The 26,420-nt window shown below is 38.9% G+C and overlaps 1 long non-coding RNA gene across 1 annotated transcript in view; it reads left to right on the top strand.

Annotated features, from left to right (window-relative positions):
- LOC125923711 (uncharacterized) overlaps positions 1-26,420 on the top strand; it is a 77,463-nt gene that overhangs the window by 8,476 nt on the left and 42,567 nt on the right. The window lies entirely within an intron of this gene.

The following is a 26,420-nucleotide window of genomic DNA, read 5'->3' as shown; positions in this document are numbered from 1 at the left end:
GTTTCCCAAAGATTGGTGCTTATACCTCTGGCTGTGCAAGATTAGCCTTTAAAAATCGTTGCATATTTTATTGTAATTGAAAAATACAAATAATACAACCGACCCTCAACTTGCAGATGTTGTTGCCTAAAACAAAGGTATGTTCAGAAATAACGTTAATTAAAGGGTTAATTTAATGTGGCAAAAAGTGTGATGATGGTATGCAAAGGACTGGTTTGGAAAGCCTGATCTATCAGCGTTGTAATAAGCATTGGTTTGAACAAGAGGAAGCCTGGGTTCCAGCTCTGGCTCAATCTATATTTGTCCATTCAATTCTTCATATATTTACTAGTTGAAAATTTTAGTTCAGGGTTCATTATAAGCTAAATACTGTAGAATATCCAAATATTTGAAATTGACCATAAATCTGTAGAGGATGAGTCACTTTTCTATAGACTCCTGTTTCCTCAAGTGAAGGATTGTAATACAGTTCATTCTGCTTCTCTAATATTATATAAAATACCACTGCATTTATCAAAGAACACTACCAGTGAGTGATAACAGATGATTCCCATATTTAAGAGTCAACCTTTGATGGTTTGGTTGTGTCTGACCATCTAGCCCTTAGTAACAGGCCTGTCATAGGTCCTGAAAGCTTTCCTCAGTGATTGATCTTTGCGCCACTCCATTCCCGCTTTTAAGATTTTGGGTTTCTGTGGTTCTCTATATGCAAATCTACGATTATTAATCATTTTGGTTGGGTGCATGCTCCACTACATCTTCATAAAACACTTTGCTTTAAAATCAACAGTAATCATTGGGCTCTGGGAGCATAAAGGGGATTCTGTTTTAATATGACAAAGTGATTCTTTGACATGCATAGGTGTCAGGGTAATAGTGAAACTGATATTTTGTACCAGAATGCCTTACTAGCAAGGCTAAGAGTGCTAATGTATTTTCCTACTTCCAATATACAAGCATGATTCTCATACTTTTCTGTTTCCCTAGTAACTGTTTGTGCTAAAAATAATCAACTTGGGAGAGTTCCTCTGTTAGGCTCTGAGATTTTACGTTACTTAAAGGCTAACAAGTTAGCCTGTTATGAATTCATGAATGCTGGTAGGAGACAGGAGATGCCTGGTCAGAGTCCGAGAACTCTATTAGGGATAGTTCGCCAGCAACGTGAGCTTCACGCTGGCTAGCTTCTGTCCTCCACATTCCCCAAGTCCCACAGTGGGGAGGCTGAGGGACCCAGGTAGGTGCCTGCACACACAGGGGGTTACAGTACAGGGAGGAATACTGAACTCAGGGAGTCCATTGCTTTTACGGCTAGTGGAAGCAAGCTTGCTCTTTAACCAGGGAGAGGCATTACCTCAACCCTTAAAGTAGCACTCTGCAAATGCACCCCAAGAAACGGTCTGGATAAAGACTTCTTAGCATGCCAGCAAGAGCATATAGTGACACGCAGGGCTAATTACGGACTGCATCTCCCCCAAATCTCTAACTTGAATAATCTTTAGTTCTGTGACAAATTCCCATTTTTCTTCCTCCTTCCTTATGCAATTATTTCAGGGTAATACTACAAAATGTCTGTCTCATAAAATGATAGGGTGCCTATAAGTCAAAATGGAAGAGAACCACACTAGCCGGCATGGAAGAAGCATCAGGAGAAGTCAATGGCACAATAGCAATCGTGTTTTTTAAAATCAACCAGGTATTTTTTTGTAGCTATTTTGGAGTCCTACCTTTTCTTTTTTGCTGTTTCACTGAACTTTGCAACAATCAGAAGGAAGGAAAAACCTGTCTGTAGTTTGTTTTTTTTAAATTTTTTTTTTCAACATTTTTTATTTATTTTTGAGACAGAGAGAGACAGAGCATGAACGGGGGAGGGGCAGAGAGAGAGGGAGACACAGAATCGGAAACAGGCTCCAGGCTCCGAGCCATCAGCCCAGAGCCTGACGCGGGGCTCGAACTCACGGACCGCGAGATCGTGACCTGGCTGAAGTCGGAAGCTCAACCGACTGCGCCACCCAGGCGCCCCTGTAGTTTGTTTTAAAATAAGTGGTTAAAATTAGAAATTTTCAGGATAGTTAGTAACACTCATCACAGCAAAAGCAGATCAAAGCGTCCTCAGTTTGAAGCAGGGATTTGTCCAGGCTGTTTTTCTCCTTTTCTCGTGAAGGCAGATAACAAGAGAAAGGCTCGCTACTAAGGGATGAGGGCTTTGCTTGTGTCCCTGCTCAGAAACAGCCTGTGTCTGGTCTAGAGTCTGATGACAACTAATTTAAATCAGTTCAAGTCCCCTTAAAGCTGTAGAAGAAACAGGTCCTCAAGTTATGGAAAGAGCCCAGAATTCCTTGTTACTCATCCTTGATGATAGACTTGTGAGTTTTGAGTTTCTTTATGTACAACAGGCAGCAAATTAGAAGAAAATACAATGTAGTTTTCATTTTGGGAGAAAATTGATATGGCCTTCAGAGGTATTTTGGAGTTCATCCTCCTTACAGAAGTTTCTTCATAAAAAGAATTTTTTTTTTAAATAAATAAAGAAGTTTCTTTAGAGGTGATCTCTCTGTATTTTTATGTTTCAGGGTATTAATTTCATTTAGAACATTGTTTCTCCAATCTGAAGAGGTTTTTGTTGAAATAAATTTTAATATTTTTGTCTAACAAGCATCACTGGCCACAACCCAACTCTGTATTTTAACATTTCTTGCAAGCATCTCTGTGGTTCAGTTTTGGAGTTGATGTAAAAAGTGTATAGTCTACTCTTAACATCACCTCATAAGAGCCACTGGCTCTTGTGCTGCAAGTGGCCATCTACGGGAATGGGAATTACAGAGCTTATCCTAAAGGTCTGTTGGGAAGATGAAAGAAAAATATCTGAGGGCAAGTTGCTTGGCATGGTGGTCTAGAAGAACTAATTGTATCTAAAACCTCCTAAACCTGATTCCTTAAATTCCTTGAAGGGACCAGTTGATCTTCTTCATTAATGTAGCCCCATTGCCAAGCTTGGTGCCTACGTATGTGTCCACAAATATAGGTTGTATGAATGAATGACTGAGTGTTCTGCCACTTTTTCTGTCTTATAAAAAGCAGGCATGTCTGTGCTGCATGAGAGGATGATAGTGTATTTCCACAGTGTCTTTCCACCTCAGAGCTCATATAACTTTCTGTCAAATTATCTCACTGCTCTTCATCACATCCCATTGAGAGGGCAGAATAGCCAAAGAAGTCATTTTCCTTATGGTTCCAGTCAGGGATCTTCACACTTACACCACATTAAGCACACATGAAACATCACCTATAGTGACAAGCATGGTGACCTCATCATAACATATACCTCTGACAACTAAAGGAGATATTCAGAATAAACTGAAAGATACCATGAATGTCATTTGGGGGCCATAGACAGGGAACTGCTAGTGACTTGAGTGCATGTATTCTCTTTTGAGATGGTACACTAGTGACCTCTAGTGGCAAAATTGATTTAAGATAAGTTTCTATTTCATGACAAAACTTTTTTATTTCATTACCTCTATCCTTATGTTTTCCCTTCCCTTTAGTAACATTTCCTGCCTGTAGAATAACTTTAATTATACACAGTGATTTGTATCTCTTAACATACAAATATTATTTTTGCATTTCATAGAATCATAGAACTTTTGAGCTGAAAGAATTCTCAATTTATTGGTTTTATTTCATCATGTGCCAAAAAAGAGCCCCAGCAAAATGCCCCAGGAAAAATAAAGTGACTTGCCTGCAGTCTCACTTCGGGGATGGGAATAAAAGTCTAACGAGTCTAAGGTTCTTTCCAAACGTCAGACAGCACCCCCAGCTGATGTCTGACCTCACCAGCATGAGAGACCCCTAAGGGAGAACTACCCAGCTAGGCCCCTCCTGAATCACTGAGCCACAAAAATCGTGAGCAAAATAAAGTGAGTGTTGCTTTACAACAACACTAAGTTTCTGGGTTCGTTACACAGTAATAATAGCCATAACGAAGAGTTTATTTAGGAACATTTTCCAATTCTATAAAAAATAGTGAGAGAAAAATACAAACTAATGTGCAGTTCTCAAATACTCATGGACTCTCAGTTAATCCAATAACAGGCCATAATCAGCTATAATAAATCAAAGAGCTCTAGGTCCAAATGAATACATATTCTAATTGACAAAAATATAAATTCTCCTCCCTTTATTAGTCTTCAGATTTTAAATATGTAAATTTTGCAAATATGGACCAAAAGAGAATATATGTGTTCTGTATCCTATAAAAACTTATAAAACCCTATAAAAATGAGTCAATGTCAATTGAAAAGTACATTTTGAGCTCCTAGCGTGTTAGTCACTTAAGAGAATATAGAAGTCTCTCAGGGAGTTTATTATCTATTTGTTAAGACCCATAGAACCCTCATTAGACAGGAAAGTGTAAAATAGGGTGGTACTAAGTATGACAGAACTTTGAAGAGAAGAGAGAGCAGTTGGGCTGGGTTAGGAACACATAGAACATATGGTGGGGGGGGGGCATGTGAAGACACTCTTCTGACTAGTATACTCTTTATTCTCCCAACTGTAAATTCCCTGAGAGTTGGCAGTGCTTTTGCCATAATTTTTACTCTATACCCAATACCTGCCCCGTAGCATGGATCCGCGATAGCATATAAACTTAATGGTTGAATGATACATGTTTGGAAGTAATAGGAAATAAGTTATATATCAAGAGTTTGAACGAAAGATTAATAGATGAAAGAGTGAATGAATGATTCGGCCGAAGAGGGCATGGAAAGTGAAGCAGGAATTTGATAAGACAGATTCCTAAGGTGGAATGACATGTTTTCCAGAAAGATTTGTTTAGACATAGTGTGCAGGATGAATTTGGTAGGAAGAGACTATAGCAGGAAGAATACATAATAACAACAATAATATTGAACATTTATTGAGTTCTACCTATTTGTAGGGTGCTGAATTGAGCACTTAAAATACCTCATTCAATCCTCACCATAATCCTGTAAGGTAGATACTATGATTATCTTTAGTTTGCACATGAAGAAACTAAGATTCTGACATGCTAAGTTATATGGCTGTATAAGACTGTTCCAATAATTCAGTTGTGAGAGGTAGAGGCAGTGGATATGGAGAAGAGGGGATATTAACATAAACATGTTAAAGAAAGTAAAAGCTGGATGTGTTAAAAGATTAAACCAACTCTGGAAGATAAAGGTGAGGGAAAGTTCAGAGATGACTATGTTTTTTAAGCGTCAGTTTCTAGAAAAATGATAGTACCATGCTGCAACTCTACCATGTGGATGGGTTAGCCTATACTGTGCCTCCAGCCCTTTTAAACCCAAGATTCTGAGAGAGAACTAAGCCCTCCTAAAGTATCCATTGTATGAAATAAATGATCTTCTTGTATCTAGAAAAGTACTAGTTATATGCCATCCCTGGGAACATTGAGAAAGTAGTCATAAATCGTTTTATGTGTTTCATGTTTCATTTAAAGAAACCTGGTGGCTCAGTCGGTTAAGCTTCTGACTCTTGATTTCAGCTCAGGTCATGATCTCATGATCTTGAGATGGAGCCCCACCCCAGGCTCCATGCTGGGTATGGAGTCTGCTTAAGATTTTCTCTCTCCCTTTCTCTCTGCCCTTCCCCCACTTGTTCTCTAAAGAAGGAAGGAAGGAAGGAAGGAAGGAAGGATGGATCATGGTTGAAAAAAGGTATAATTATTTAGCAGAAGATTTCCTTTGGAAAACTGTAAAACTTATCAAAGTTCTAATTTTACTAAGTAACTTCCTAGCTCTGAGCTCCTAGACCATTTGATGTCCCAGTCGATTGAATTTAATTGTTTTGCTTTGTTTTACTTTTCTGTTTTCTCTATAAGGAATCTTCTTGGAAAGATTTTTCTCTTCTATTAGTAACTTTGGCTTTGTAAAATGATGACTCCAGCATCTGGACCTTGTCAGTTGGTCACACTGTACCATTGTGCAGACAGCCCAGAGTTCCCAGGGCTCTACAGATCTTGCCTGAAGCACTGAGTGCTCCCTTCTCCAAGCTTGGGGTTGGTGCCCTTTCTCTGCCTTACAATCCACTGAGATTGGGAAGGGCTTACCTCATGATGACATTTCACTGGGGAGTCCTGGGCATTGACCAGAACATCTGTCATTTACCACGCTGATGAAGTAAGGTTTCTACAGCCTCCCTATCTTAAGGCATTCAGTTTTTATATCTTTATTTTTTTTTTAAGATTTTACTTTTAAGTAATCTCTACACCCAATGTGGTTTTCAAACTCACAACCCTGAGCTCGAGAGTTGCATGCTGTACTGACTGAGCCAACCAGGTGCCCCTATATCCTTAAATATTTAAACTTAATGGAATTTCCTGGAGGGGATTATTAGGACAGAGGGGGTGATAGAAAAAGGAAAATAACTGCTCTTTCAAGTAGAGCTATAAAGAATCATGGGTGAATTTTAGAATTTTAGCTAACTGCAATACAAGGTTCATTTTTTGAGCTTTTTTTTTTGCCTATTAGCAGTGAGAATTTAAAAAAAAGCCTTCAAAAATAATTTGTTTAGCCAGGAATATTAATTATAGAGAATTTTCCATTGTTTATCACAAATATGTTTACTATATTTTCGAATAGATTTTTTTTGTACAAAACCATATAAGAACATTGTACCATCTAGTGCACCACCTGTAATAATAGATCACATTCATTCAGCTTTCCCTAGGTGACACATGCTTTCACAAGAACTATCTTATTTAGTTCTTTCTTAAAAGTGTATTTATTTATTTATTTTTGAGAGAGAGAGAGCGTGTGCACGAGCGGGGTAAGGGCAAAGAGAGAGGGAGACACAGAATCCAAAGCAGGCTCCAGGCTCTGAACTCTCAGCACACAGAGCCTGACGTGGTACTCGAACTCACGATCCATGAGGTCATGACCTGAGCCAAAGTCGGATGCTTAACCAACTGAGCCACCCAGGCGCCCCTATCTTATTTAGTTATTAACACAATTTTTATGAGGTAGGCACTTGCTGTCCCCATGCTCTGGATGAGGAAACCAAAGTTAGAGAGCTTCAACATGTCCCATGTTACCACTGCTAGTTGAGCCAGGATTTGATTTCAGAGACTTCAACTGAAGAGCTTAGAAAACTAATCATTACTCAGTACTGTCTTAAGAAAAGGCATACTCTATAAATGAATAACAAATAGGAGAAAACAAACAAACCTTAGCAGCAGTGTTTGTATGTGAACAGTTAATAGATTTAGCAGCAATGATTGTAACTATTGCAGATTATCAGTGCTTAAGCCTAAATTTACCTGAGCCACAGAGTCTCCTTCCATGTGCTTAAAATAATAAAACTAAAACTTTTCAAAAATAATTATTCAACTCTGGTGAGGTATTGCTTGATCTCCAAACCCTTAAGCCAACAACCAATAGGGAGTGTAGTCAATGTCAGAATGAGAGGAACAAAAAATGCCAAGGTCAGGCCGTGAGATCAAGATGGAGAATAAAAGAAGGAGGACCTGAGACCTCTTAGATGTGAGAGAGACAGAGAGAGAGAGAGAGAGAGAGAGAGAGAGAGGAAGGATAAAGCAAGGCATGGAAGGGAGAAACAAGGTCACAGAGGGCCATCAAGAGAGGCTAAAAGGCAAGGTAAAGAAAACAGAGTGGATAAAAACTTGTAGGAGGAATGAGGAAAAAGGGAGAAAAAGAGAAGGCGTGAGGTACAATGAATTAAAGATGCTACTATGAACTGATTTTTATTAGTGTTGAGTATGAGACAAAATGTGATGAAGTGTTTTCCTTCAAACATTGTAGGAGGAAGAGTTACGAAAAATAGTATAATGACACGATAAAGACAGCCAGCTCTGCCATACCTCACTTTGTAACATTTTGTAAGGGTGTTATATCTGATATGTGAAAGTTAAGACCATAATCCTAACTTACTGAGTCCTGATTTTGAGATCTGTATGAAATACTAGTGTTCGGTTTATAAATATCCCATCTCCCAAGAGAAATAAACGTTCACAACTTTAAAGAAATTAAGGCTAACAACTTTGGGGGTCCCAGCCACATGGTAATAGGAACAAGTGCTGTCTTGTACCCAGTGGCTGTTCACTTCAGGAGGAACGCTGCTTAAGGCTCAAACCAGATGCACTGAAGTTACAGCCTGAATTGAGTGCCTGGTACATCCTAGGCTCCACTGAATATCTGTTAAGTGGATGAATGAATAAAGGAGTATTCAGTATTTCCTTGTTGGTCATCTCTCCCTATCTCTCTTTTCATATACTAAGAATTAGAAGCCATTCAATAATTTAGGAAATCATGTCTCTATTCTGATATAAATAAATACATAAATAGTTTGATGTGAAATGAAGTATTTACGTAGTCTCAAAATATAGAGAAGAAATAAAGCAAGTATAAGTGAGAATTTTAATAGTTCATGGACGTAGGAATAGAATCTATATATACTTGATTAAGATGCTACCTATAAAGATTTCAAACAACTATGTAGCTCTTCCTTTTCTCCTTCTCTAAGGATATACTGAGGATTATAACTCCTACGGTAAATTAGGAAACCATGAGTTTACTTTGATACAGATAGATAGATGAAGATAGACAGACAGATAGGTAGATATGAAATGGAATATTTCCATAGTATCAAAATATCTCACCCCAAAATACTAGTTTATTACTAAAAGAAAAAGGAGTAAGATACTACCATAATCAAAGGATAAAAGTTCACCTCAATAGTAAAGGGGCAAGTAGAAATTATGTACCACCTGATAGGATGTAGTGAGAAGGACACAGTGTCACTTCTGTGATATTCTTGCCAAACTTATTGATCTTGAGGACTATTTTACAAAATAACTGCCCTATAATCTTTAAAAGTATTAAGGTCATGAGAGTCAAGTGAAGGTTGAGGAATTGTTCAGACTAAAGAAGACTACAGCAACATGATGACTAAACGCAATTCATGATCCTGTACTGGATGCTTTTGCTGTAACGGATGTTATCAAGGCAACTAGTAAGACAAATTCTCTTTGAAGATTGGGTGATAGTAATGTATGAATGTCATTCTCCTGGCTTTGTTGTCTGTATTGTGACGATGAAGAGAAAGTTCTTGTTTGTATGGAATACACACCACATGCTTCTGGTGGTGGTAGAGCATTGGTTTGGCAACTTACTCTCAAATAATTCAGGGGAAAAAAAAAGAATCCTTTTTAGGATACTTGCAAATTTTCTGTAGTTGAGATTGTTTCAAAATAAAAAACCAAAGCAAGACATGACTGTCCTGAAGGGTGGCATTTATAATTCATGTCTTATCTCCCCTGCTCTTCTTGCCTGTGTGTGTCCTATACTTAAGTTTGCCACTTTCTACGTATTATTTTTTAAGACAGATTACTGTGTGCATCACTAAAAAATGCAAAAGGCTGTTAGTGATGTCTTGATAGATGTCCCTAATCCTAGCACTGGTAATTTCGCATGCCTCTCAAGATCAGCACTCCTGCTAGGATTTATATCTTACTTCCATATGCTAGAAAAACTCTCCCTGTTAATCTTATCTTTAAAGAAGAAATTATTGCATAAATATAACATGAAAATGTAATAACCTATAATCCCTTCACACTAATAAATACGTTGTTTTGAATTCTCTTTCCATCCTGGTCCATATATATAAATTACCTTCGCATGGCTGTAATCACAACATAGATACAATTTTATATTCTACCTTTCTTGTCTAAACATATTCCAACATTGTCAGAGAGCCCCTGGGGCTCTTTGTGCCCTCTGATTCTATGATTACATTTTTGAAACACTGACCTCATAATATAACTAAGGGACCACATTTCATTATTCAATACCTGCAGTGTGGGTACCTTATTGCTTCTACCTAGTCAGTATAATGTGGTCATGCTATCTAACTAGTAATTTCTACCCAGATGCATTGTCATCTGACAAAAGGCTTTGAAGTCACTCAGACCTAGGCTGGAATCCCACCTGTGCTTTGTACAAGTTACTAACCCTTTCTGAGCCTCACTTTTCAATGTGAAGAGTAGGGATAATACTGATCACATGGTATTTTTAAGGATTAAATGAAATAATGAGTGTGGAGTTCTTGGCATAGTGCCTGGTATGTATTAAGCTCTCTGTAAATGTTTGTTATTATTATTCATCTAGGAGATACATGACCAGTTAGTAAAATGTGGGCTCACTCCAAGTATTTAATTTTGTGACTCTCTTAGTTGTGAGGAGTGCTGTGTTACTTTTTAGATGATATCAAGTATCCAGAGAGTTAACTAGGATTTCTAAAGAACCCAACTGATTTTTAAAGCATCATCAGAATTGAGAACCTGTGGAAAACTAGAGTGACAGCTGATTAATCCTCTTTCTCTAATGCCTGCTTTAGTTTTTCTGACTCCCCAACCAAAACCAAAAACAGAAACAAAAAAGTTAAAAAACAAAATAAAACCTTTAAAGATTTAATCATTGGAACATGACAAAAATATTTCATATACAGTTTGCTTTTAAAAAGTGATCAGTGGGGCGCCTGGGTGGCTCAGTCGGTTAAGCGTCTGACTTCGGCTCAGGTCATGATCTCACGGCTTGTGAGTTCAAGCCCCGCGTCGGGCTCTGTGCTGACAGCTCAGAGCCTGGAGCCTGTTTCAGATTCTGTGTCTCCCTCTCTCTCTCTGACCCTCCCCCGTTCATCCTCTATCTCTCTCTGTCTCAAAAGTAAAAAAACGTTAAAAAAAAAAATTTAAAAAAAAAGTGATCAGTGAGCTATCAATTTGCCTAATTCCTTTCACAGTCAAATGATTACCTACTATGGAAAAAGGATAATGTCTCAACTTACAAAATGGGCCAATAAAGGAGTTACTGTTTGTGTTAATAGAAAACATACTGCAAAAAAACTATTCTTTGAGAAATTCCTTGAAATACAGGCTTCTCTGGGCAATTGTGTGCTTGGGAATCACACTATGTAACAGAGAGGCATTGGCTGAGAAATTTAGGGTTTAGGGGCCAACAGTCACTGCCAACTGTGACTGAGTCTCTCAAATTATACATCAATTGCATTTTATTTACAGAAATTCTGGGGGTTTCTTTTACACTTTTTTCAAAGCAGAAGGGACAGGACTCCACTGTGTAAGTTGAGAAACACTATAATAGCACAAAGCTGAAGCCGTTTAAAATTCTAAAATAAAAAGGGATAAAAAAAATCTTCTAAATATTTTTATAAATGAAGCTTTCTGAAGAGTTATCATGACCTTAGAAAAACCCACTAACCTTGCCGTTAAGAATGAAAATGAAAGCAGAATTTCACACAGATGACCAAATAATAGTAGTCTTTTGTCCGCTGGGAAAAGGTAGTAAAGATTCTCAGGAGGGATAAAAAAGGGAGAATGTGTTTTAAAATGCAAGCTTTTTCAAACAGCTTTTCGTAACATCATGCTACCAGACACCAGAGAACCACGCATGTGCACAGCCAAGGACTCTGAGCCAAAGTCATTAAGCTGACAATGAAATGTGTGTGTGGAGAAACAAGGGAACAATGATTAAATGGGGAAGAAAGCCAGTGAGGGCTGAAAAGAAGCGGTTGTTGGCTGCGTGCAACCTGGGAAGGCTGGTGGAGGGAAGACCCAGGTCACTGAAACAGAAAGAGAGCAGGGGAGACTCACTGTTCTCCCGAACCATTCATTGGGCTGCCACTGAGTCCTTTCCATGTCCAATGTCAAGGATTGAAAATGAATGCTAATGTCTATCTGTGCAAGCAAAACATGTCTTTCTGGGACAGTTTTTACAATAACTCTGGTTCTGTGATTGATGTACATATTATTTCCAGGAGGGCCACTTATAACTTTTGGATCATTTAAAATTTTTATTCCTAGGGTTGAGGAGTTCAAGGAAGCTGGTTCATCCAGTTTGTCCTATTCTTTTAGAGTTATCCTCCCTTTCTATATCTTCAGATTCTCTTTTAAAGCTTAAAGAGAATCTTCAAAGGGTTGCTTGAGGGAACTATAAGGGTCTAAGGAACTGGGATCTGACCCTCAAATTCTGAATGAGTCAGGCTGGCAGGAGACATGGGAGAAGAAATGTGCCCAAAGCTGATCTAACCCAACTGGAGCCTTTGTGAAAGGAAGGTCCTGATGTTGGAAAATAGCTGCCTCACCCCCTTCTCAACAGTAAAAGGGCCAGGGAAAAATCAGCATTTCATTAGGTCATGAGCTGAGGTAAATAAAATTCACTCCTGAGGTTTTTTTTGTTTTGTTTTTGTTTTTATATCATCTATGGATTTTTCATTAGAAAAAATTGGCACAATTATGAAGGATTTTGTATATTTTCACATAAAAGATTCTTGCTCCCTTTTTTTTTTGTTTGTTAATCTAATGGAGAAGAAACACATTTCTGATACAAGACAACTGATGGATGGTTTTGTCTTTTAAAGGAAGAGTCAAAATATTGATACTCATCCTTTGATGAGAAAGTGAGAGAACACTCTAGATTACCGAAAACATGCAGATACTGTCCTAACACTCTATTTCCTAAGCTTGTTTATTAAAACTAGTTTTTGCATTATGCTAGATAATTTATTTCAGTTAAGTGGATTTCCTCCAATTGAAGATTTTTCACAGACAGAGCACTTAACAATTTCTAGCAATACATTAGTGACCCTAGAGCCATGCAACTCTCAAAAGCTACTGAGAAGCAGAGTTAATCTCCTTTTTCTCATTGAATCTCTTATGCTAAGTCTCTAAGGCATTTTGCTGGGCCAGCGGAGGTATTCCTAATGCCACTGTCCATATTATCTTCAGCCTACAGGAACAGATATTCCACTCAACCAATGTCATTATCTATACTTATATGGATCCCACATGTCAATTAAGATTTGCTGAAACTTTCCGCCATTGCTGGTGCAATGAGTACATTTGTTCAGTTCTTCTACAAAACCATTTCTATCATGCTAGAGATGATCTTTTTTTCGACATCCCTAAGGATGTCTGAATAATCTTTTTTTTTTTAACTTTTTAAATGTTTATTTATTTTTGAGAGAGACAGACAGAGCACAAGCAGGGGAGGAGCAGAGAGAGGGGGGGGGAGACACTGAATCCAAAGCAGGCTCCAGGCTCTGAGCTGTCAGCATAGAGCCCAACTCAGGGCTCGAACCCATGAACCGTGAGATCATGACCTGAGCCGAAGTCAGATGCTTACGCGTCTGAGCCACCCAGGAGCCCCCCTGAATAATCTTTTAAATTAATATTCATGGCCAAATTTATGGTAGAGGGTAAAAAGAGATGACTAGGGAAAGCTTCACTGTTCCTGACCAGCACACATGCAGATGCTTGCCTCATCTTTGTGTACTTATTTAACCATGCCTCCACTCTGGGACTCTCATCTGCACACTATCCTCCCAAAAGGTCCAGAGTAACTGGCAAAGCCATTACCAGCAGTGCAGCAAACCCTCGGGAGCGTCGGAGCATCGTGCTAGCTGCAAACACTGGCTCCATTCACCATCAGAAAAGAAAGGCCGGCTCCCTTTTCATGGACAAAACTCCTGCCATGGCTCAGTGTGTTTCCCAGCTGGATAGCCACAAGTCTATTTCCTTCCTTAGCTGTATTATAATGGAGGGTGAGATGAAAAGCGATACAAGCCCTTGATACCTTTTACTTGGAGTGCTAACTAATGCAGGGCCTCGTGTCTGATCTTCTGCTTGGCTGAGGGGATGGCAGATGGCCTTCTGAAAGCTTTTCAAACCCAGGCTGCTTTCAGCAGGGCATGAGGAGGGTATTGTTGCATTTTCCATATAGTGGTAGGAAGCAGCACTGAATAAAAGCGCACAACAATTGTGCCACTTCTCTGGGAAGCTTATTACAACCTTACAATGAGGGCTAATTGGCTGATGCCAAAAGCAGACGCAGAAGCAGCTTTGAATATTATTCAGGAGAGGTTTTGGAGAGCAGAGTCGGGAAGGAGGCTGAGGCATAAAGGAGAACAGCGATGGGAACAACAGCGGCAGGGAAGACGTGAGGGCCAGGATGAAGAGGAAACAGAGGAGCTGTGTTATTTTTATCAGAAAAGACTCATGCTCTTGTTTAGAGTTTGTTCACATCCACCTCCTCCTTCTTCCATAAGCCTCCTTATCAGGAGGATGTCAACAGGCAGTCCTGGCTTACAGAGTCCACAGGACGCTGCCGTTACTATGACAACTGATGTGGCCAAATCTTGGAGCCTTTAAAGAAACTTTTGTGTGAGCTCCTTGAAATGGACAGAGGATGAACTAAAATGTACTGAACACTTTCTGTATGCCAGGCTAGTTCAAGAACTTTCCTTTATTGTTTCGTTTAATCTTCAAAACAATTCTGAGACATATTTTTATGATCACTTTGAACTGAGGAAACTGAGGCTCAGGGATGTTAAATAATTTGCTCTAATGGATTCAAATCCAGGCATTTCTGGCCCCAGAGTTTAAGCCCTTCCTGCTACACTACCCTGAGCCAATTTTTCAAATAGCCAGGCCCTGCCTACTACCGGGAACATGATAGTACAGCCTCAATAAATGTTTTCTGAAAGCAGCATTAAACTGATTCACAAATGAAGATACAAAACAAATGTTAAAAAGTATAATTTTCGTAGGAGATGATTTTCAGCTAGGGACTGGCCTGCCTAACTGGCCCTCACCCCAAAATACACACAAACTCAGTCAGAATTCTTTGGCAAAAATATATTGGCTGTTTTGTGCTGGACACTGTGCTAGGTTCTAGAAGTACAGACATTTAAAAACCCAGGCTGTGTCCTCTAGCAGCTCACAGTCTATTGGGTAGGACATATACATCAATACAATATGCTGTGAAAAAACATAGGTAAAGGTAAGCTTGGGGTTCTCAGGAAGGAGAAAAGAAACCTAACTCAGTCTCAGAAGGTCAAAGAAGGCTTCCAGAAGGAGGAGATACCTCAGTAGATTCTTCTTTTTTTTTTCATGTTTATTTATTTAGTTTTGAAAGAGAGAGAGAGAGAAACAGAGCAGGAGTGGGGAAAGGGGTAAAGAGAGAGGGAGACAGAGAATCCGAAACAGCTCCAGGCTCTGAGCTGTCAGCACAGAGCCTGACGTGGGACTCGAATTCACAAACCGTGAGATCACGGCTAGAGCTGAAGTCAGAAGCTTAACTGATTGAACCACCCAGGCCCTCCACTCAGTGGATTCTTAAAGGATGAGTAGGAATTAGCTAGGCAAGAGAAGGGTGAGTGGTATTATTCCAGGCAAAGAGAACAGCATGGACAAAGTCCAGAGGTATGACATAGTACATGCATGGAAAATGGTTTCTTACTGCGCCCAAACCATGTTTGTGGGAAATGACGCTGAAGAGAACTCTAGCACCAAGCAGAGGGAACCTTTAAATACCATGCTAGGAGTCCTGGACTTCATCCAGCAGGAAATGCAGCACATTGATTATTCTCTGCAGGGAGAAGGTATGGTATGGTCAGTGTGGAGGATTGATTTGAAGGGATAGGAATTGAAATAGGAAGAACAGTTGGGAGGTTGATGCTGTGGTTTATGTGGGAGATAATGAGGGCCTTGTCCAGGGAAGTGGTGGTAGGGATAGAGAGGCCAGATATATTTGAGAAACAGTTTCAAGGTCAAGTGAACAGGAATCAGTGACTGTTTGGATTGTGAGAGATGAGAATGAAATAATGGCATATGAATTTCTAGCTTAAGGAACAGGGTGGATGATGGGACCATTCATTAAGATTGTGAATGAGGAATGGGAACAGATTGAGGGGTGAGGGTGGGGGGAGATAAGTTCCTTTAACACCTGGGACATTATCTAGTTGCCTAGGAAGCAGATGGATTATGAATCAGAAACTCAGAAGAGAGATAAAGACAAATGATAAAGAATAAAGATTCAAGACCAGAAGTGTGAAAATATTTTCTGCAATCACATCCATCCTGCAGAAATGGTTTGTTGGGACCTCTGTGATATCGTTTCTACAATTAGAATTAGGTGAAAACCATGGGAAAATCAGAAAGTTGCACATACAAAAAATCTTCATCTCTGGTGTCCCTTGAAAATTCTGCTTGTTTGCATTTCTGTTTCTTCATGGCAAAGGTCAGCTAGAAGTGGAAAACAGCTCTGCATTCTGGTCAGGGCACGTGCCCAGGGAGCCGGAGTCCTCACCTGACTGGACTCCTGGCCCTTAGGCTCAGCATTGGTTACCATTTTATCAGCACGGTTTGCTCTGTTGCCTTTCATACAGTAGAGTTAAAAGTAAACTTTTATTCTTCCTTTACCTCAATCAAAAGTAGTAAATGAATTGAGTCCAAGAGGACTATGTGTTTCAAGGAAAATGGTGATAAGAAATGAAGAATGTGCCTATATATTTGATATGCAAACAAAGCATGTCCTTCTTGAAAGAATTAAACTTAAGACACTATTGGAAATAAATTTTATTAAGAACAGTATCTGCTGTATTTAAAAGATGCATGGGGTGCCTGGCTCAGTCTGTAGAGCTTGTGATTTGATCTCAGGGTCGTGAGTTTGAGCTCCATGTTGGGTGTAGAAATTACTTAAAAATCATATCTTTTAATAAATAAATAAAAGAGCTAATCAAGAAGTTAAAGAGGAAATTAAAAAGTACATGGAAGCCAAAGAAAATAATAACACCACAGCCCAAAACCTCTGGGACGCAGCAAAGGTGGTCATAAGAGGAAAGTATATAGCAATCCAGACCTTCCTCAAGAAGGAAGAAAGGTCTCAGATACACAACCTACCTAACCTTACACCTTAAAGAGTTAGAAAAAGAAAAACAAATAAAACCCCAAACTAGCAGAAGACAGGAAGTAATAAAGATTAGGGCAGAAATCAATGCTATCAACACTAAAAAAACGGTAGAACAGATCCATGAAACCAGAAGCTGGTTCTTTGAAAGAATTAACAAAGTTGATAAATCCCTAGATAGTTTGATCAAAAAGAAAAAGGAAAGGACCCAAATAAATAAAATCAGGAATGAAAAAGGAGAGATCACAACCAACATAGCAGAAATACAAACAATAATAAGAGAATATTACCAGTGATTATATGCCAATAAAGTCGGCAATCTGAAAGAAATAGACAAATTCCTAGAAATGTATAAACTACCAAAACTGAAACAGGAAGAAATAGAAAATTTGAACAGACCCATAACCAGTAAAGAAATTGAATTAGTAATCAAAAATCTCCCCAAAATCAAAAGTCCAGGGCCAGATGGCTTTACAGGAGAATTCTATCAAACATTTAAAGAAGAGTTAACACCTATTCTCTTGAAGCTGTTCCAAAAAATAGAAATGGAAGGAAAACTTCCAAACTCTTTCTATGAAGCCAGCATTACCTTGATTCCAAAACCAGACAAAGACCCCACTAAAAACGAAAACTATAGACGAATTTCCCTGATGAACATGGATGCAAATATCCTCAACAAGATATTAGCCAACCAGATCCAACGATACATTAAAAACTTACTCACCGCGACCAAGTGGGATTTATACCTGGGATGCAGGACTGGTTCAATATCCACAAAACAATCAATGTGATACATCACATTAATAAAAGAAGGGACAAGAACCACATGATCCTCTCAATAAACGCAGAGAAAGCATTTGACAAAATACAGCATCCTTTCTTGATAAAAACCCTCAAGAAAGTAGGGATAGAAGAATCATACCTCGAGATCATAAAAGCCATATATGAAAGACTCAATGCTAATATCATCCTCAATGGGGAAAAGCTGAGAGTTTTTCCCCTAAGGTCAGGAACAAGACAGGGATGTCCATTCTCGCCACTGTTATTCAACATAGTTTTGAAAGTCTTAGCCTCAGCAATCAAACAACACAAAGAAATAAAAGGCATCCAAATAGGCCAGGAGCAGGTCGAACTCTTGCTCTTCTCAGATGACATGATACTCTGTATGGAAAACCTAAAAGATTCCACCAAAAACTGCTAGAACTGATCCATGAATTCAACAAAGTCACAGGATATAAAATCAATGTACAGAAATTGGTTGCATTCCTATACACCAATAATGAAGCAACAGAAAGAGAAATAAAGGAATCTATCCCATTTACAACTGCACCAAAAGCCATAAAATACCTAGGAATAAATCTAACCAAAGAGGTGAAAAATCTATACACTGAAAACTATAGAAAGCTTATGAAAGAAATTGAAGAAGACACACAAAAAAATGGAAAAATATTCCATGTCTTGGATGGGAAGAACAAATATTTTTAAAATGTCAATACTACCCAAAGCAATCTACATATTCAATGCAATACCTATCAAAATAACACCAGCATTCTTCACATAGCTAGAACAAACAATCCTAAAATTTATATGGAACCAGAAAAGATCCTGAATAGCCAAAGCAATCTTGAAAAAGAAAACCAAAGCTGGAAGCATCACAATCCCAGACTTGAAGCTGTATTACAAATCTGTCATCATCAAGACAGTATGGTATTGGCAAAAAACCAAAAAACAAAAAAAACAAAAAACAAAAAAAACCCACAAAAAACAGACACTCAGATCAATGGAACAGAATAGAGAACCCAGAAATGGACCCACAAACATATAGCTAACTAATCTTTGACAAAGCAGGAAAGAATATCCAATGGAATAAAGACAGTCTCTTCAGCAAGTGGTGCTGGGAAAACTGGGCAGTGACATGCAGAAAAAATGAACCTGGACCAGTTTCTTACACCACACACAAAAATAAACTCAAAATGGATGAAAGACCTAAATGTAAGACAGAAAGCCATCAAAATCCTAGAGGAGAAAGCAGGCAAAAACCTCTTTGACCATGGCCGCAGCAATTTCTTACTCAACACGTCTCTGGAGGTAAGGGAAACAAAAGCAAAAATGAATTATTGGGACCTCATCAAAATTAAAAGATCCTACACAGCGAAGGAAACAATCAGCAGAACTAAAAGGCAACCAACAGACTGGGAGAAGATATTTGCAAATGACATATCAGATAAAGGCTAAGTATTCAAAGTCGATAATGAACTTATCAAACTCAACACCCAAAAACAAATAATCCAGAGAAGAAATGGGCAAAACACATGTATAGACACTTTTCCAAAGAAGACATCCAGGTGGCCAACTGACACATGAAAAAATTCTTAACATCACTTACCATCAGGGAAACACAAATCAAAACCACAGTGAGATACCACCTTACACCTGTCAGAATGGCTAACATTAACAACTCAGGCAGCAACAGATGTTGGCGAGGATGCAGAGAAAGAGGATCTCTTTTGCATTGCTGGTGGGAATGCAAACTGGTGCAGCCACTCTGGAAGACAGTATGGAGGTTCCTCAAAAGATTAAACATAGAACTACCCTATGACCCAGTAATCACACTACTAGGTATTTATCCAAGGGATACAGGTGTATTGTCTTGAAAGGGCACATGCACCCTAGTGTTTATAGCAGCACTATCAACAATAGCCAAAGTATGGAAAGAGCCCAAATGTCCATCAATGGATGAATGGATAAAGAAGATGCGAGATACAAACACACACACACACACACACACACACACACACATACATATATACAATGGAGTATTACTTGGCAATCAAAAAGAATGAAATCTTGCCATTTGCAACTACATGGATGGAACTAGAGGGTATTATGAGTGAAATTAGTCAGTCAGAGAAAGACAAATATCATATGACTTCACTCATATGAGGACTTTAAGATACAAAACAGATGAATATAAGGGAAGGGAAGCAAAACGAATATAAAAACAAGGAGGGGGACAAAACATAAGAGACTCTTAAATATGGAGAACAAACGGAGGGTTACTGGAGGGTTTGTGGGAGGGGGTATAGGCTAAATGGGTAAGGGGCATTAAGGAATCTACTCCTGAAATCATTATTGCACTATATGCTAACTTGGATGTAAATTTAAAAAAAATAAATAAATAAATAAAGAGAAGGGGGAAAAAAGAAAATTAAATAAATAAATAAATAAATAAATAAATAAATAAATAAAAGATGCATGATGACTTTCCATTTGTTTGTATCTTCTTTAATTTCTTTCATCAGTGTTTTATGGTTGTCAGTAATTAAAACTACCCAAAGCAATCTACAGATTCAATGCAATCCCTATCAAAATCCCAATGGCATTTTTTACAAAAACAGAAAAAATAATTCTAAAATTCATCTTAAAACACAAAAGTCCCCAAATCGCCAAAACAATCTGGGGAAAATAAATGAACAAAGCTAGAGGCGTCATACTTCCTGATTTCAGTGTAATAAAAATACATTGCAAAACTGTAATAATTAAAACATAGGATACTGGTATACAGACAGACATATAAACCAGTGGAGCAGAATACAGAGTCCAAAATAAAGCCATGCACATACAGTCCCCTGATCTTTGACAAGAGTGCCAAAAATATACAATGGAGAAAGGATAGTCTCTTCAATAATTGTGTTGGGAAAACTCAACTCTCACATGCAAAAGAATAAAATTAGACCCTTACCTTACACCATACACAAAAATCAACTCAAAATGGATTAAAAACTTAAATGTAAGACCAGAATCTATAAAACTTCTAGAAGAAGATATAGAGGAAGGCTTCATGGTATCAGTCATGGCAGTCATTTTGTGTATATCGCACCAAAAGCACAGAGAACAAAAACAAAAATAGACAAATGAGACTACAACAAACTAAAAAGCTTCTACACAGTAAACAACCAATAGAGTAAAAAGGCAGCCTATAGAACAGGAGAAAATATTTAGAAATTATGTATCTGATAAAGAACTTCCAAAATATATAAGGAGCTCCCACAACTCAATAACAAAATGCACTAATAACCCAATTAAAATTGGGCAAAGGACTTGAATAGACATTTCATCAAAGAAGACATATAAATGGCTAACAGGTATGTGAAAAATGCTCAATGTCACTTAATTATCAGGAAAATGCAAATCAAAACCATAATGATATATCACCTAACATTGTTAGGACAGCTATCATTAAAAAAAAAAAAGACAGGTGTTGGTGAGGATATGAAGAAACTGGAACACTTTCACACTATTGGTGGGAATGTAAATTTATACAGCTGCCATGGAAAACAGTATGAAGTTTCCTCAAAAAGTTAGCAATAAGGGTGCCTGCCTGCCTCAGTCAGTAGAGTACACAACTCTTGATTTTGCGGTCATGAATTCAAGCCCCATGTTGGGCATAGATATTACTTTTTAAAAAGTTGAAAACAAAAATACTATATGATCCAAGAATCCCACATCTGGATATTTATCTGAAAGAACTGAAATAAGGATCTTGAAGGGATATTAGCACTCTCGTTCATTGCGGCATTGTTCACAATAGTTAAGATGTGAAAACAACTTAAATGTGCATCAACAGATGAATGGATAAACAAAAATGTGTATATAAACACAAAGGAATATTATTCAGCCTTAAAAAAGGAAAGAAATCCTACAATATGCCATGGTATGAATGAACCTTGTGGACATTATACCATGTGCAAGAAGCCGGTCACATGAGGACAAATACTGTATGATTCCATTTATATGAGGTATCTAAGATAGACTTGTAGAAACAAAGAATAGAATGGGAACTCTGCAGGGGGGCTCTGGGCAGAAGGGACAGGGGGCTGTTGCTAATCAACAGGTATGTTAAGGTCAGTAAGTTCTAAATATCTGGTGCACAATGTTGTTCCTATAGTTAACAACACTGTACTGTGCACTTAAAAATCTGTTAAGAGGGTATATTTCATATTAAGTGTTCTTACCACATTAAAATAAAAAAACTAAAAAAATATGCATAGTGAAAAACCTAATAAACTGAAAAAGAATTTAAATTTCAGTAGCATTTTTGGAAATTGAATGAAATAAATGATGAAATACCATGAATCATTGCCTGGCCCTAAAGGTGTTGAATTTGCAACTTTTATTGTAGTGTCACTGGTATATAGTCAAGATGTGAGAATGGAGCTCAGAGGTGTGGTTGAGATCATCCAGAGAGTGTGTCTAGAGAGAGAAGAAAAGTAGGCCAAGGGCAGAATCTTGGGGAAACACTTGAGGAAAAGGAGCCTGAGAACGATGAGAGAGAGGTTGAAGGGTAATTTGAGAAGTGTGATAGCATCAAATCCAGGGGAGCAGAAACATGGGAAGGAAGGAAGGAAGGAAGGAAGGAAGGAAGGAAGGAAGGAAGGAAAGAAGGAAAGAAGGGAGGAAGGAAGGGAGGGAGAGATCAACACTTTCAAATGTCTTTGTTCTGCTGTTGTATGTGTCCAACCCAGAAGGGAGGCCAGTCCAGCTACAGCATAACTTAGACCAGAGATTCCCAAACTACCTTGGTTCACAATGCCCTTGAGTCTAAGGAATTTTTTCACAGTGCTCCAAAGTCAAGAGAAATACCAAAAAGTTCCAGGTATTAAGTATTTAGGTCCAAGCATCTTAAGTAGCTTATGTCCTTAAAACTTAGTAATCATTTGAAAAAAAAAAGACACCAAATTGAGGGAAATCTTAATTTCTTTTTTATTTCATTCTTAAATAAACAATCACTTACTTATGGAATGTGTGCACCTGTTGGGCATTGTACAATTTCTCTAACCTTCTCAAACTGACACCCTCATTAACTGATCTACATTGCTTTTTGCGCAGAACTTGCTTTTTATCTCAGAAACCATAGTAAATCCAGCATGGAAAGAGATGTAGCTCTATCTCATGTGAAATTGTGAACAATCTCTAGCTAGCTGTTCTCACAATGTCTGATAGAGTTTGATGTGCCCCATAGAGCCCCTATAGGTTTGCTGCAGTGCCCTGAGGCACCTTGGCACACAGTTTGGGAACTATGGGGTTAGACTATATGAGCTGATCTATAATCCTATAATGTATAAGTTTGTTTCTATAGAGACAGTTGGTCTGATCCATACCAATAACCTACAAATGAATTTATGGAGTATGACTAATTTCTGCTTTGAATAACTGCTGTCACTGCTAGTTTTCATAGCTTTTTACCAACTAGCTTAGGAAGTAGGATTACCTAAATAAATCCAAAGTTTAATGCCTTCAGTCCTCTCCCCAAGGAGTTAGCAAATATATTCTCCTTTCTCTTGCCTTCCTTTGGTTAGAAAAGAAACAGTGTTGGGGCACCTGGGAGGCTCAGTTGGCTAAGCGTCTGACTTCGGTTCAGGTCATGATCTCGCACTTCATGAGTTCAAGCCCCGTGTTGGGCTCTTGTGCTGACAGCTTGGAGGCTGGAGCCTGCTTCACATTCTGTGTCTCCCTCTCTCTCTGCTCCTTCCCAATTCACGCTCTGTCTCTCTCTCAAAAATAAATAAATACTAAAAAAAAAATTAAGAAAAGAAACAATGTAGAGGGGTTGAGGTGGTGAAAAGAGACAGTGACTGGATCTAAAGCAGCCACACTGGGAATCAGCATAGAGTACGAGGGGCCTGACTGTGTGTTCAAAGTCCTTGTATGAGAACCTCCATTATCTAGCAGCTTCAGATACCACATGTGGCTAGCCAGTGTGTACCTCGGGCAAGTCACCTAACCTTTCTGGACCTCCTCTGTATTTATATGTGTATTTGTACTTGTGTATATATATTATATGCAATCTATATTACATTGAGTAATACACAATTTTATAATATATATTAAAAGAAAAGTGAGAAATTGGACTAAACTTTCTTTTGGGAGGGGTGCAAGTGAGTGAGAGGAGAGAGGGAGAGAGAGAGAGAATCTCACAAGGGACAGAGAGAGAGAAACTTTTTGTTAAAGGTTTATTTTTGACAGAGAGAGAGAAAGAGAGAGTGTGTGTGAGCGGGAGAGGGGCAGAGAATCTGCTGAGGGGCCTGTGCCGACAGCAGCAAGCCCAATGCCAGGCATTAACTCACATACCGTGAGATCATGACCTGAGCTAAAGTCGGGTGCTCAACGACTTAGCCAGTCAGGTGTCCCCGGACTAAACTTTGTATGATATAAGCAATGCCCTTTTAATGATTTACTCTTGCACAGACTCCACGATTTGAATGATGTCTACTAAACAAGACGCATTTATTTCATAATAATTTGTTTTCCTATTTTTAATCAAAGACCTAGAACCTCATTTAGCGAGCCAGTGCTACCACATCAAATTGATAAAATTATGTAAAAAAAAAAACCCAAAACCATGGTGTTTCAGTTCATTTTTGTCGCAAGTATATGAACAATTTCCATTTGCCATCTTGAAATAGTGAAACAGCACACATTAGCACCAGTCCCTCAGCCCACTGTTACCATGCTGGACCGTCCCATCCCTTAAGGCCCTTTGTGTGCAAAGATTCTGCACCCTCCTCTAACCAAGGAGGAGGAGGTCAGGAGTGGGAGCAAGGAGACGCTGGCGCCCCCACTTGGCTGCCACCACTCTCAGGACCAACCCAGGAGTACCGCTTACCCCGTCCCAGTTTATTCAAGGTTCACGCCCACGGGCTCAGATGCGGTTAGCAAAAGCAACTCTGAAGGAGTCGTTCTCAAAACCATTGCCAACAGCAGACAGGACACCTGAATTCAACCCCCCTGCCTCCGCCCTCTTCTGCTTCTGTCTGCACTGCAGTGTGGGGGTGGCCAAAGATGAGACCTGGAGGGCAGGGCCGAGGCGGTGCCAAGGGCTGGATGAGAGAGAGCGGTTTCATAAAGTCTCATTTCCCAGCCACAGCCATGGTTGCCCTTTCAGGCCCAGCCCACGCTACAATCTAGAAAAGAATCCTGGGTTGTGGTGAATTTAGAGCAAGCAAGAGTTCTGTATGAACTGTACCCGCCCACAGCATATACAGCTCCCCACGCATAAGCACCTCACTCACAGTGCCTTCTAGAAGCCAAGAAACAGGTTTCCCTTGGTCTTTGTTTCCTTGGCTGCCTTCTGTAGCTCTGTCATTTGCGAAACACCCTGGTGGGAGCATGTTAAGGCCAGCGGTGTCCCATTTCTTCAACAGACCCTGTACCTTGTACCTTTCCTCTCCTCATAAAGGCTGAAAATGCTCCTCTTTGATTTCCAAAGCCCCCAGCATGTTTACGCAGTGCCAGGAGGGGAAGCTTAGCTCTGGCTGGCTTGCTGGCGGTTTGTGCTAATTGTCTGGCTGCACTTTAAAAAGAGGCTTTTTGAATCTGAGCATTTAGGGAGAAAGTGGAGAAGCGTGGCTGTATGAAAGAGCAATTAATGTTAAATATTCATGGTCTGCTCTCTGTTAATCAAAATCAGTAACCCCCATTGCTTCACTGCCCTCTTGCTGGCTTCTTACTATGATTGTGCTAAAGGAACTTGGATACAAACAATGCCAACAACACACACACACACACACACACACACACACACACACCCCAAGACGTGGGTGCTTATGGGTTTGAAGTGTTTCCAGTTGACATTGTGCAACTCAGCATTGTCTGTTTTCTCTGGAATGTTGAATGAGCCATAGTTATCCCTTCCGTCAGCATTTTAGAACCACTACCCTCCCCTTTTTCCTTCTCTCATGTTGAATTCACCAAACTTTGTCCTTGCTTAAAAACAAGGCATTTTCCAAAATAATTCTTAAAGTGAATTGCAGCATATTCTAGTTCAATTTTCAGAGATGATAAAATTGTTTTACAAAATAGGGAAGAAATTGACTATAATTGAACAAAATATGGTAATAATATCATAAGTTGTTCAATGAACAACATTGAGGTTATATTTCCTGGGCTTTTAGGAAATAAACATTTTTTATTTTTATTTGTTGATTTATTTTAAAAGAAGATGTAATACAACCACAGAAACTTTCTAAATAATCACTTAATTTAAAAGGAAAAGAAAAATAGCTCTTACACAAAAGTTTTTTATTTTGTAGCTATATTTTCCAAGTTTTCTATAATGAGCATGTTTCACCATTAAAATAAAAGTAAGTTATATTTTTTAAAAACTGAGCAGTCACTGAATTTTATATTTCAGAATTCATCAAGTGCTTTCTTCCTTACCTATATCATCTGTAAGGGAAATGTTGGTGAACGTGCCATCCTCCTCTTCCTCTTTGCTGGACCCCTCCATCCTGCTCCCTGCTCAGGCCTGTTAGTGAGATAAATGAGGGCAGGGAAAAACGGCTGTTCTCCCATGTGATCACCCTTGTTAAATCATTAATAAATGAGTGTCCAAGCAGGTACTATCTGATCCTTGCGCTAGCCACCTTCTTCCTGCTTTCCACCTGAGAGGTTCTTACCTGGGTGTTGTGTTCCTAACCGGAAATAGTTAGAGACCCAAGTTAAAGAGCTATAACCCTTTACCTGAAGCTGTTGAGCTGGCATTACTGCTGTACCCTGGCTAAATGCCAAACCTTGCCTTTAGTCCATTGACAGTTTGCTTGAGCTGCATTGTCTACGAAGTTGTCCAAAAAGCACTGGAATGAAATTGCGAGAAGAAAT

The sequence above is a fragment of the Panthera uncia genome, chromosome B1 (genome assembly GCF_023721935.1).
Source record: "Panthera uncia isolate 11264 chromosome B1, Puncia_PCG_1.0, whole genome shotgun sequence".
In the NCBI taxonomy this organism is placed as follows: Eukaryota; Metazoa; Chordata; class Mammalia; order Carnivora; family Felidae; genus Panthera; species Panthera uncia.
Note: the sequence above shows the minus strand (reverse complement) of the source record. Positions and strands in the feature narration are given on the sequence as shown.